Below are 13,140 nucleotides of genomic sequence, written 5' to 3' on the forward strand. Positions count from 1 at the left end.
GTGGGATTTAGAACTCTTGGTTTTCCTTATTGAGTAAGATTTCCAGTATTTGTTCTGGACTTTGATGTTTCATTCATTTGATCTTAAAGGCATTTTGGCTTTTAACTTGTATTTTTCTTCTTGTCTCCTATTATATCTCTTTACAACAAATACCTGCTGCCATTTTTTCTGGGAGTTTACTCACACCCTTTCTTGCTTTTTTCTTCCCCATGAGTGTTTTAGAATGTGTAGAAAGAATTTCTTTAAATGGCATGTTGATTGAAGGTAATTTTCATTTGCCTAAAATATTTCACATCTCAGTGTACCCATATTTGTTTTCTTATGGGTACTGCCATTTTTTGTACCATTTGTGTACTGTTGTTATCAAATTTCTACCACGTGACAACCAGAAGTCATGACATATGATATCATTATTGCAAAAGTATAAAGGTCAGAGTAATGCACTTCCTAATTGCCCAAGATTCTGGATTTCAACAACAAATGGTTCTTAATTGTGTAAGCTATAAATGTATTATTACAAACTCTTGCAAATCACCTTGGTGACTGGTTTGCATATTGGGTCAGTAGTTTGGAATACTGTCTTTAGTTACAAATTTTGATAGAACTCACAACTTTGAATTTGTCTTGTCTAACTGCTGGTTCCATCTTACTATTCTCCCTGCCAATTTTTTTAGCTAAGCAGAAAAGGTTATAAGAGACAGTGGGTCAGAGAAACAGTCCTGGAGGCAGGAGCTTTAAGTATTCACACATTAGAGAGAGGATCTCATAGAGCTGGCCATAGGTCAGCAGGTATGTGGGGAACTACAGCCCATGATGTGTATGTGGAGAGGCAAATAGGCCAGATCAGTTTCACCTTACGTGTCGTTTGATGTTTTGAAAGGGAAATTTGCATAGGCATGCTTGGGTTCACCAATTTGCCTGTTCTGTTGTAAATTGTAACAATAAATAAGTCTTGTTGTCTTAGAGCTCAACCCTGCTCATCCTGTACCTGTGTGTTCCAGCTCTAGAGTCCTGGGTTTAATTTTCAGCCCTGTAGGGCATATGTCCTCTGCATGCACACTCTGGTTTCCTCCCTCATCTAAAAGACATTATTGGCAGTTATGTGTAAATACTTTTTGCATGGATTAATTTTCTCTACAGCAGACTGGCTTTCTTATATTTCAGCACTCATTATGTTGTTTTTGTTCACTTTTGAATCTTTTGTTCATGATAATACTGTTCATCATTTAATTTCTATGTGTCTGTGAATCTTCTACTATGTTCTGTGTGTCTTGCAAGTGGTTTCTCAGGAGGCAGGATCACCCACCTATCACTGTCAATGGGCCACTTTCAGCCATATAATGGCTGGGGAAACAAGGAAGCCCTTGTGGTTCATTTAGATACACTTTTTTTGAGGTGGAAGGCATGGGGGGAAGGTGAGTTCTGTTGATTATTGTGCTTGTAATTTTGTGATTGCCTGAATTTGTGACCTTATGGCTATGTTTTATGACCATTCTTGCTGGATTTGTGTTTTTGGGACTGGTTTGCTTTGGGATAGCCTTGTAGGCAACTCCTGTTGTCCCTTTTGTGTGTATTGGAGATTTTGTGAAGAATGGCATTTCTATAAATATTTTTATTTATAAAGAATCTTGTTGGCCCTTTATGGTCAAAAGCCAAAGTTTGTCAGATCCTTCTACTTCTTGGGGCTTTTTTGGGACTTTATGCTTATGTTCTCATAAGTTCATGACAGAATAACAGTGCAGGGTTAGGGCTTGGTGTTCACCTGATGCTAATAGTATAGGATTCAGCAACCCTGTAAAGGACTAATAGTTCCTATTGAACTCTAATTCAGATGTCACATTGAACAGCCTCTACCTACTTTAATTTTATTACTGTGTACTTTAAATATAATTTGATTGCTTTCTTCCTCATCAATATACTGTAAAATATGGTGTATACTTATGTAATTTTGACACTGTAATTTGTAAAGTAAATACGTAATGCCGCAGTATATTTAACCGTTTTCAGGTTTTCATTGAACAACTAAACATTCCTCATAACTTTATTCCTACTGTACACAATCTCTTACAAGTTAAATAACATATAAATAAACTAAAATATATTAAAGATAACATGATCAGCTTAAGTTACTTTTATTCACACCCCCTTTGTGCAGACAGGAAAATGTCAAGCCATCAAAGCTCTGCTGCCACAGTACTAATGGCTTGGCAGAAAGCCCATATAATGCTCAAATTGAAAATCACTACTTCATAGGAAACTCATTATTACTATAACACTTGTATGTTTTGTGATAGATGAAAAACCAAGGTTTGTTAACCTATGCTGTCAGGTCACTGCTTTGAAAAATGGACTAACCTGACAAGCGAGCTAAACCAAATCAAGACTGCCGCACTTCCCTCCTCATTAAGAAAGAGTCTCATGCAGATCAGCACTATAATGATGGGGAAACTCATTAAATAAGAAATGACAGCAGTCAAGACAGAATATATTACATTAGATATGCCTGTAATTTGTGAACTGTACAGAACTTGGCCAAGATGTATTTTAATGCAGTCAAAACAATATTGATAAGAGAGTATGTCAGACTAAAATGACCCTTCTGCATGTGTCTTGAAACAAGAAGTTTGAACATTGACCCTGGCAGTCTGATCATCATCCCATTTTTGTCAGAGCTTGTGCAATTTCTGAAGTTTTTCCCCAGTGATTTAGTTAATTTTAAGAAAGAAAGATCAGTTTCATTCATCTTTAATGAAATCTTCACACTAAAAAATATAATAAATACAAAGACAAAAATATTAATTCCCTTATTACTTAACAATTAGTATGGAAAGGCTACCACAGAGATTTTTAAATACTAGAAGCTGGAGGAGTAATTTTCTTTAGGGTGTTGTTTAAGTCAGGACAGGTTTCCACTTTTTTTCATCCATTAATGGAAGTTTTTGAGGAGATTTTTTTTTTTGTTAAAAATACGTTTATCAAATCTCAGTGCATTAGAAACTACCTTTTTACATTAATTAGTTCCACCTTTAGATATGTTGTTTTACTACTCTAACACTAACTCACATAAAAGTTGCTTCCAGGACTTAGCTCAACACAATGGAAAATTCAAAGCCATCTGAGGCACTGGGGCAAACTGACTGTTTGGATGCAGACTGTATTTGGTAAAGAAAAAAATGTCCTCCACACCAGGTAAGCACTTAATAACACAATAAATAAGGCTAGTTAAAGCAAGAAAAAGGTAAAATGAGTTAAGGATGAAATGCTTGATAACCAAAAAGAAGGAAATCACACTAAGAATGTCAATATAAGTGCTTCAACACTAGAATCCCTGAAGACTACGAAAAAACTCGTAATCCTGGGCCACCTTAAATTCATTGCGCCTCTCCATTAGCGTCTTTGTTTTGCAAATGTGTTGATCAGCACAAGCAGCAGGCAGCCTGCCATCCCATCCTCCAATGGAGCTGAAGTCAGTGGCAAAATTCTCAGATTCTCAAGTGTGTTTATCTGGGTGTGAGGTGCCTGGAGTTGTATAGGGTAAATAATATATTGTTATTTGGAATACATACATTTCATGTGTATTCCGTGTCTACAACGATCTGTGTAAATGTAGGATGACAGAACTACGGACAAGAAATGCTAAACACATACCTAAAACAGAAACTTTTTCCATGTTATATTAATAATGATGTGAAGTGTATGATGTGTGAAGACTAAAATTGTTAACAGTATTTTCAACCTAATTTTAATTCTGCTTTTCCAGGTGTTCTGGTTATTTAATTTATTATTTATTAATTGGCGAGTCTGTCACTGAAGTCGTTGCTGCTTTCATTATTAAGGGTGTCTGCTGTGCTGGTTGTTAATTGTCACTATTAGGGTTAAATGAAAGGAGCAAACTACAAAGGAAAAGGGGAAAATAATAGGAAAACAACAAAAGAGAGTTAAGCATTTATAACTTTAGAAAAAAACAAATATTTCTAAATGTCTTATAAATGCAAAAACTAAACTGTTGTGTTTTTCTGAATGCAGAATAAGAGAAGAGTAAAAAAGACCAGATAATTAAATGAGATCAATTGTTATCACTTTATTATCACCAATTGTGAATCTAGCTGGAACAAAAACCTGTAGCCACAGTGGGTCCCCAGGACCGAGTTTGAGAACCACTGGTTTACACTTTTATAATAGTGAATGGTCAAATTCAGAACAGAATCTGCAGATAGCAGATTTCTGTTTTTGTAGTGGCCACATCATCATTGGGCAGGAATACGGCAAAATAGGAAGTCACAGCAAGGAGTAATTATATTGCTACTGAAATGTGTGACAGCCTAATGAGCTGCACTATACTGTATATACTGTAGTTCTTTATTTACCTCTTCATTAGGAATTTCACTTGCTCCAGCAACCATATGAAATGTAATGTCATAGTGCAAAACAGTAAAACCTAAATGTAAAATTTCATTTGTGTCTTCCCATAACTACTGTATATACATGATGCATCAAATCTACATTTAATGTATTGTGTCTCTTAAAGAAATGTAGTCCCTGTTCTAATGTGAATTACCTATACATCCCTACTATGGTTAATCTGTCATCCTGAAGACACTGTTAATCTTACTGTTTTGGCATTATCCATTAAAATAGAAAAATGTACACAATGTTGAGTTTGAGGGTTTGAGGTGAAAACAAATACTTTAATACCATAAAACATGTCACTACATACAGAATGTGCTTTTTATACCAGCATCTCTTTTCCATTCTATTACCTTGCCAGAAGACTTCAATGTATTTACTTTGGCATAACACTCAAACCATACCAACTTGATCTGTGAAGGGAGAATTGTTTATGATCAGAGCTAAAATATGTTATGGGAAAGGTAATACTCAGCAGCAGGATAGTGTTAAAATAAAACATTTGTTGTCACTAATAGAACTAGATGGCATTGCCGTGTCCATAATACAAAAAGCAAGAAAATGGGAAACAACAGTGCAATTTAATTTGGATTGAGAATGACAAGGTAATAAAAAGAAGACTCTTTTTGCTGATGGATTAATAAGCAGAAGATATCGATTAAATGTGAATCATAGACAAACTTGAAAAGGGCGAAAGTCAAAAGAGGAATGTAATGAAAAATTGGGATGGGAGTTTTCTTTAAAAATGAATTCATAGTTGCAGTGACATTGGAAGCAAGGATCATTTCATATGCATTTAAACTAAGAATTTGGTTTGTAAGAAGAGGCCAGAAGAGAGGTTTGATATGGGATCAATGAATATGTGCTAACATGAGACAATCTGTCATTTGAGTCAGCGCTAGCATCAATAGTTTTAAAATTCAAGAAGCATCAAACTTACTGTAAATGAGCATCATTTATAAGAGTTGAAAATTAACAATGCTGATACCACGTGCTACTTGTTAAAAGAGTTGAGAATCCAATGTGTTAGAAAGTAGGGTTGAGAAAAATGGCAGAATATGAGAAAAGTGTACAGAAGATTGGATGTTTCTCTTTTTACTATTTGCCTCTGCCATTTTTTTTATAAAGAGGTTATAAGATCAAATATAGCCACTATCTTGCAGCAGTGTGTATAACACAGAGACCCACCAGCCAGAGACATACTTATGCACACATACAGAGTTGTTTATTTTCAGAATTTTCTTATTCTAATAACATTGGGAACCAGAGCCTACTTTGAAAGTATTATTGTCCAGGCAGGAATCATACATGAATCAGGAATCAGTAAATCACTAGTCACAAATTTAGTGTTTCCAATAAATCAGTCCTACACACCTTTTGAATCTGGGAATAAACATAGAATATATGACTAAAAACCACAAGAAGTATTTCCTCTGTAGCAGTGGACACTACTTAGATTGACTGATTGCTTAAAAGTAAATAATATGGCTTAGGATATGAATGGATAAACAGGGAGATTAATTTTTTTCAAATGCATGATGGTGTATTTAAGGTAAAACTTTAATTATCCATAAATATGATGTTCTAAAGCGCATTTAGCACATTCTTGATTACACATACCAAAAAATAAAAGTTTTCTCAAAAGCTCTGCAATTATAAGTAAGCAATGTGCTAGTTGCTGATACCATCCATTTGAAATAACATCATTTACATTATTTGATTTCTAATTAATTTGTTGCAAACTTTTCACATATTCATAATACTTTATTTATTATCACCAAGGTAGGTTATTGCAAAATTGTTAGATATTATATTTAGAGAGATTTTTACCCATCTTTCCTGTCCTGCTTGTGTTGTTTACAGGCATACATGACTGACAATGCATTCAGGGCCGTATGATCACTGTTATTGAGCCCATCAACATTTTCTGACAATAACTTCTGTGCCATCTAGTGGTCTTTTCTCAAGACTGTGAGCTCCACTGTAAACTAATGAAACTGTAATGCTTGTATTACCATGTGTTGTATTTGCAGAAAACTCTCAACTGAATGCAGTTTCAGCAATTATGTTTGGTAGATGTACATTTATAATACTTTTTACGTGTTACTAACAACCTACAGTATATTTTATTCTATAGTTTGAAGTTTTGTTTCAGCTTGGGAGATGGTTTTTGATGATTTTAATTGAATTTATTTAAATTTATTCCTATTAAAGGCATTTTCACTTATGAACCAGGCATACTATACAATAATGACAAATAACACAAATTGTTTTTGTTGCAATGGATTGAACTTATTTGCACGGCATTGGAGGAAAGGCAGGAAACAGCCTTGAATGGATGCCAGTCTATCACCATTCATGAATAACAATACTCACATTCACACTCATACAACCAACATTTAACCTAGGCTGCATCTCTTTGAGGAGGTGACAATGAAACCCCACTCGGACACAAGAATAATGTATAAACTTCAGGTCAATAATGGACTGGCTTTGGATTTACAAAAATGTACGTTACATAATCATAAATTCTGGAGGCACAGGTGACTGGGCCACTTGGATGTAGTGACCATAATACACTGCTCATCATTAAAATTTCACCATCAAGAAAGACATGAGATAAAGTGAAATTTATGCAGCAGATTATAAAGGACAACCTTTTTAGAAATACAGCTCAGTACAACTGCAGAACAAACAGTAATCAGTATTTGGTATATTGACCATGGGCAGAAATAGTCTCTTGTACATGGTCTGGCATGGACAAGAAGAAAAGGAGGATGAGTGTTTGTGAAATGGCTATGGTAACCACTGGTTGTCTCTGGCATGGCAGTTCTCATCCGACCATATCCCAGATGTGCTCAGTGATGAACACATCTGATAAACATGTAGACCAAGGCAGAAGTGGCACAGAGGACATTTTGTATCACATAGAATTATCCTGTTGGAAAGTGGCACCAGGGAAATTATCCAGCTAGTGTGCCACCTCAGCATTCAACTCTTCTTTGATGAGTCAGTAGCTGGTTTGGGTACTGCATATGAGGTGGGAACAGAATTGGAACACAATGGCACCACAACATCATAACACTGGTTATGCTATGTCTGTATGACACTGCAAAATGCATGACTCCATACATGGATCCATCTATCCTGTTGCAGTAAACTGAACCAAGACTCATCCAAAAACACAATGCAATGCCAGTCAACCTGCCATTGGCAGTATTCTTGGCAGTAATACAGTCACATACACCTGTGGACTAAGGTCAAGCAATGACCACAGAGTGAGAAGGTCCCACCACTGCAAATGGTGTCAAACTTTGATACGGATAGCCATTGATATGTGACAGACCCCAAATGGTTGACTATGGTCTGTAATGTGACAGCCATGTGCACAAGATGTTCATTTGTGCTTCTGGATACTCCAGACCCCTCACTGCAGTGGGTCTGACCTTCTTCTAACCCCTGACACCATACTCTCATCACTGTGCTTACATTCTGATCAACACAAGCACCAATGTCCTGGAAAGATGATCTGCCTCACAATTCTCTTGCATTCATAGTCCAATAGCTGGACGTATGGTTATCTTCCTCTTCACCATGGTATGTTTGTTTCCTTAAGAGTGTGCTAATTCTAAGCCATTAATCAATTAAATGCTCTTTGCAGTCACCTTTTATACCCACTGTGGGAAGGTCTGCAGGGGGCATAACTCATACAAATCATATGCATATGTGATGCACTTGTAATCATTTCCACACTCTACTATAACCAATCCATCCTGTAATTTTCATACCAATATGACTGATTTTCTTTCCTGTGTAGCAATTTCAATAGCTTGCAGTGTAATATGTGAATTCTGGAGATAGAAGTGATTGAGCCAGTGGGATTTGGTATCCACAGTATAATACATTTCACAGTGACAGAGATATTAAATTAGTAAGTTTTATATTAGTAGTGGAAATTTTTGGCAGATTTGGAAAACCTTTAGGTGCAGAGAGAGTTTATCAGTAGATGAGAAAATTTCAAATCATTTTATCTACAGTAGCACAAGTTCATCCTGATATTTAGAAGCAGTAAGAAATTTAAGAGTTTTAAATTGGATAAGTAAAAGGCTAAAAAAGAAGTTGTAAAAAAGAAAACAGAACAGAAGGGATTATGAGCACATGAGAGAAATTAGTGATGCGAGAAACAGAAGAATTTCAGTTTCATGAAATTATCTCTGAAATCAATTTTGTGTGCAATCTTACAACTGCAAAACACGAAACTTAAGGAAATTAAGCTTTTTGGTGTTTTTATTTATTTTTTTCTTTTGTGATGGAAAGTGTGGAATATTGGTGCCTAAGGGTTGTTCTGTAGTCACTGTCTCCATCTTTGGTCACCTTCCAACACATCTGCTCTTCTACATGTCCTTCTTTGTGGCTCTACATGCTTTCATCTGCCATGCGCACTAACTGCCAGCACATTCACATACCACCACTCACACCACTCACTTAGCTTCATAAGTAACATAATCTGTGCTCACAGTCTCCAAGTTCATAAACTAATCCAAGCCAGGGTCCTTCATGAGGTTTATCAGTGGCCAATCCAATAGACTCAATCCAATAGATTTTAACAGTGGAGAAGTACTCTGAAAGTGCTGTGCAAGTAAGTGCTCTCTAGCCATGTTCCTGTTTCTACTCTTCTACAGAAGAATACATTTTCTCATGCCTTTGCACATGAAGGGTAAAGGCTACAAAGGAGGTGAAAAAATATGTGTTAATGGTGTAAATTTCAACTGTGGTGAAACACCATGCTTTAATGAATTGTTTTGCTGCAAACTCAATTTTGTGTGATTCATTTCACTCATCTCTAAGAGCAATGGTTAAAAAGATATTAGGAAAGATAAAAGGAACACAGAGAGAAATATTGTGGAAAATGAAAAAAGAGAGTCTTTCACTATTTTAATAGTGTATGTGAAATGTGGATGTCTGAAGCTGAAAACCTTCCAGTAGGTACTGAGAATTTTATGGAGGTACTTAATGATATCTAAATTGTATAGAAATGAGTGCTGTTTAGATTAAAATGGCTGAAATCAAACAAATAAATATGCTAGAGTGCCTAAGCAGGTTAATGAATACATATACAAGGACTATCCGGAAAGATTCCAGCCATGTAATATGAAAAACAGATACATTTATTGAAGAAGATACAAGAAACATTATGCATAGGAAAATGATGCCTCAGTCCCCTGCAAAGTAGACACCTTGGTACCTCACACGGTCCTCCCAGTGTCTCTTCCACTGTTCAAAACACTCTGCAAAATCCTTAGTTGGAATTGCTAATAGCTGCCTTTGTTGTATCTTCCTGAATAGAACAGAACAGAATCGAATTCTTTATTGTCATTATGCATACACATAACAAAATTTTTGTTGGTAGGACTCGGCTTCCAGGCAGAATACTTAAAATACACAATACACTATAAATAATAAAATAAATATAATAAATATAAAGGACAGCAGCAATAAGACATCATCAAGTCCAGACTTTTCCTGAGGTAGTACGCCTGCAGTGACCAGTGATCTGTGTGCGTGGGACTGCAGGGGAGGAATATGAGTGTGTGTTTGATTACGAGGGAAAGTGCGTGTGCATGTCTACAGGGGGGCAGGTTGGGGGTAGATCTCATCAACAGTCTGAAATCTCTTCCCTTTCAAAGGTGATTTTGTTTTGGGAAAAACCAGAAATTGCAGGGCGCCAAATTTGGGATGTAGGGGAGCCATCATTGAAGCGCTTGTGCCACACTTTTATTTGCGCTGCATTCATTGCATTGCCCCTGAAAGCCTTCTAAATCATCTGAATAGTTTCCATGGATGAATATTCAAGCTTAACGCAAAATTTGATGCAGATTTGTTTCTCTACTTGCTCAATCATTTTGAATGTGATGACCACACAATACACATGCTCACTCAACAGCATCTAGCACCCCCATTGATTAGTTCAGTGAAGTTGTCATTGTTCATGCATGCACATTCCAGTCCACTCTCCTTGGCTGCCAGGTTACATTGATGTCACGCAAAATGTTCTCGTTATATGAACAATAACTTACTCGAATAAACTCTTGGTCTGGATTTTTGAAAAATCACTGCACACTACAAAAATTCCTACAAATCATGAGTTGCCAAATATTGTCCCATTACATAAAAATAATGATCAAGCCAATTCCAGTAACTGTTAGCCAGTAAGCTTAACATGCAACACGGGTAAATTAATGAAAGCAATTGCCAATAAAAAGACTGAGTATCTTTTGGCTAAAACGTATTAGTGAACAATTTAGATATTAGAGGTCATATTTATTTATATTTTGAAATTCTTAGAGGAAGCATTTTTGTTGACATATTAATAAGGTAACGAGAGGTTTACAATCAAACTAAAAGAAGTTGAAATTTAAGGTGCAGTATGTAAATGGGTGTGAAATTGTCTTAAATATAGGAAGTGTGGTGCATAGAATTTTCTCAGGATTAGGTGATGTTATGAGTGGTGTTGTTTAGGATTAATGCTAGAGTCACTACTGTTTTTAATAAATATAAATGGTCTTGATAAGAATTTAAAGAAAACCTTGTTAAGTTTGCAGTTGATACTAAAACTGGTGGAAAGGCAGATCATTTAAATTTATGATTCATTACAGATGTACCTTGGACAGAATTCAGACTTTGACAAATTTGTGGCACAATAAGTGTAATGTAAATAAATGAAAGGTATTACAAATAGAAATATGAATACACAATGGGAAGTTTGAAAATTAAAAGTGCACCTTGTAAGAAGGACTTGGGAATCATATTGAACACTAGGACATATTGGAAACATCTAGGCAGAGTACATAAGCAATTAAGAAGGCTAATAGGATGTAGGCTTATGTACTATACATGTTAGAGCGTTTGAAATACAAGTCAAGGGAGGTTATTGTTAACCTATAAAATACAATTATGAGACCTCATTTGGAGTAATATGTGCAATTTTGTTTCCATGTTAACAAAGACGCAAAAGAAGACCTGTTAGGGCTAAATTTCAACAGTTTTTATTCCCACATAGAACGGCAGACACATTGAACAAATAGTTCATTGGGGACCTACAAATGTCAGTTTAATGCGTTGCGTTGGGTTGGTAGCTCACTCTTGTTATTATTAGTGTAATGTTACAATGTTTTATAGAGGATGGTTTTAAGTTCAGACTATAACAGTCCCAAGTCTGTTGCAGTCTAAATCATTACACAGAATGAAAGAATTTTGCTTTGATTGAAGATGTTTAGAAACAAGTCTGTCATGTGTAACAACACATCTGCTACAAGGAATGCCAAGTGCATAGTGGACAACAAGAAAATAAAGAAAATGGAAGCAACTCAGTAATTAAAAAACAAATAACATTTACTAAAAATAATTCAAGAACAATATAAAAGAGTAACATAAAAAAACATTGCATGTATGGCTATGCTAAAATAATTAATTTATACTTCTTTACATATCATTGCAATTTTAGACACTCATACCTAGCAAAATGCAATGTCATGGCAAGAAGATATAAGCAACTAGGAAAAAATGGAGATGAGGGTGAAAAAGCAGAACAGAAAACAGAATTTTCAACCCTGTTCCCCAAAAACACTGTATATCCATCTATCAGTAATTCTATTAAATTTCTGAAGAAAACTGACAATCTGGAGGTATTAACATCTCTACTTTTTATCCTGGAGCAATCTTCAGACCTATAACATTTACAATGAACCAAATATAGGACATCAGAAACAAGATGACAGGAATTAATGGTTTTGTGTATTTCATATTCTAGTCCTATTTTAATGATAATATGGGAAGAATAGGAACTAATGAAAACAAATTTAAAATATGACACTTTAATAAGTTATGAATGCACCTGTGAGCTGGTAAAGCGATCTGTTGGTGTCGAGACAAATGTGTTTTAAGGTTTTAAAATGACCAGCAAAACTAGATTTCAAGATGGAACCTCCAACTGAAATTTCAAGTAGAGGATCCAACCTGATATTTATGTAATCCTTTGTGCCAAAGATCTTTTTTGTTTTTTTTGTTTAACACTAGAATTACCAGAGCCTATAAAAAAACTCATAAATCGGGCCCACCTTGAATCCCTTCGCACCTCTACGTCAGCGTCTTTTGTCTTCTAAATGTGTTCATAAGACCAAGCAGCAAGCAGCCTGTTATACCATCCCCCCACCGCCTCAGAACAGGCAAGAAGTTCTCCTAGTTCCTGCCTTGATTGATTATCTGGGAGTCAGTTACCCAGAATTGTAAGGGGAAATAATTTGATGTGTGTTTTGTGTCTACAAGAATCTATGTAAACACATTGTTAAAATAGAAATATTTTTCACGTTTTAGTAATAAACGACAAAATGTAGACATGAACTGTATAATTTGTGAAGGCTGATGAGGTGCGAAGGGATTTAAGGTGGGCCGGATTTATGAGTTTTTTCGTAGGCTCTGGTATTCTAGTGTTAAAACAAGCCAGCTGATTTTCTTTGGGTTTTAGTATACTAGTGGTCCTAGCAAAAAGATAAATATAAAAAGATAAAATATGATGCAGTGTACAAGGGCAAGACAAAATAAAAAGATGAAACAGGATAAAATATGAAGGAAAAATAAAGAAAAGTCCAAGTATACATAGATATTGAGTAGAAACCTAGACCTGGTTAGTCAGAATAACTATATGTGAAAAAAATGTTTAGGTATCATGTTGCC

Source organism: Erpetoichthys calabaricus, chromosome 6 (assembly GCF_900747795.2).
Source record: "Erpetoichthys calabaricus chromosome 6, fErpCal1.3, whole genome shotgun sequence".
Lineage (NCBI taxonomy): Eukaryota > Metazoa > Chordata > Cladistia > Polypteriformes > Polypteridae > Erpetoichthys > Erpetoichthys calabaricus.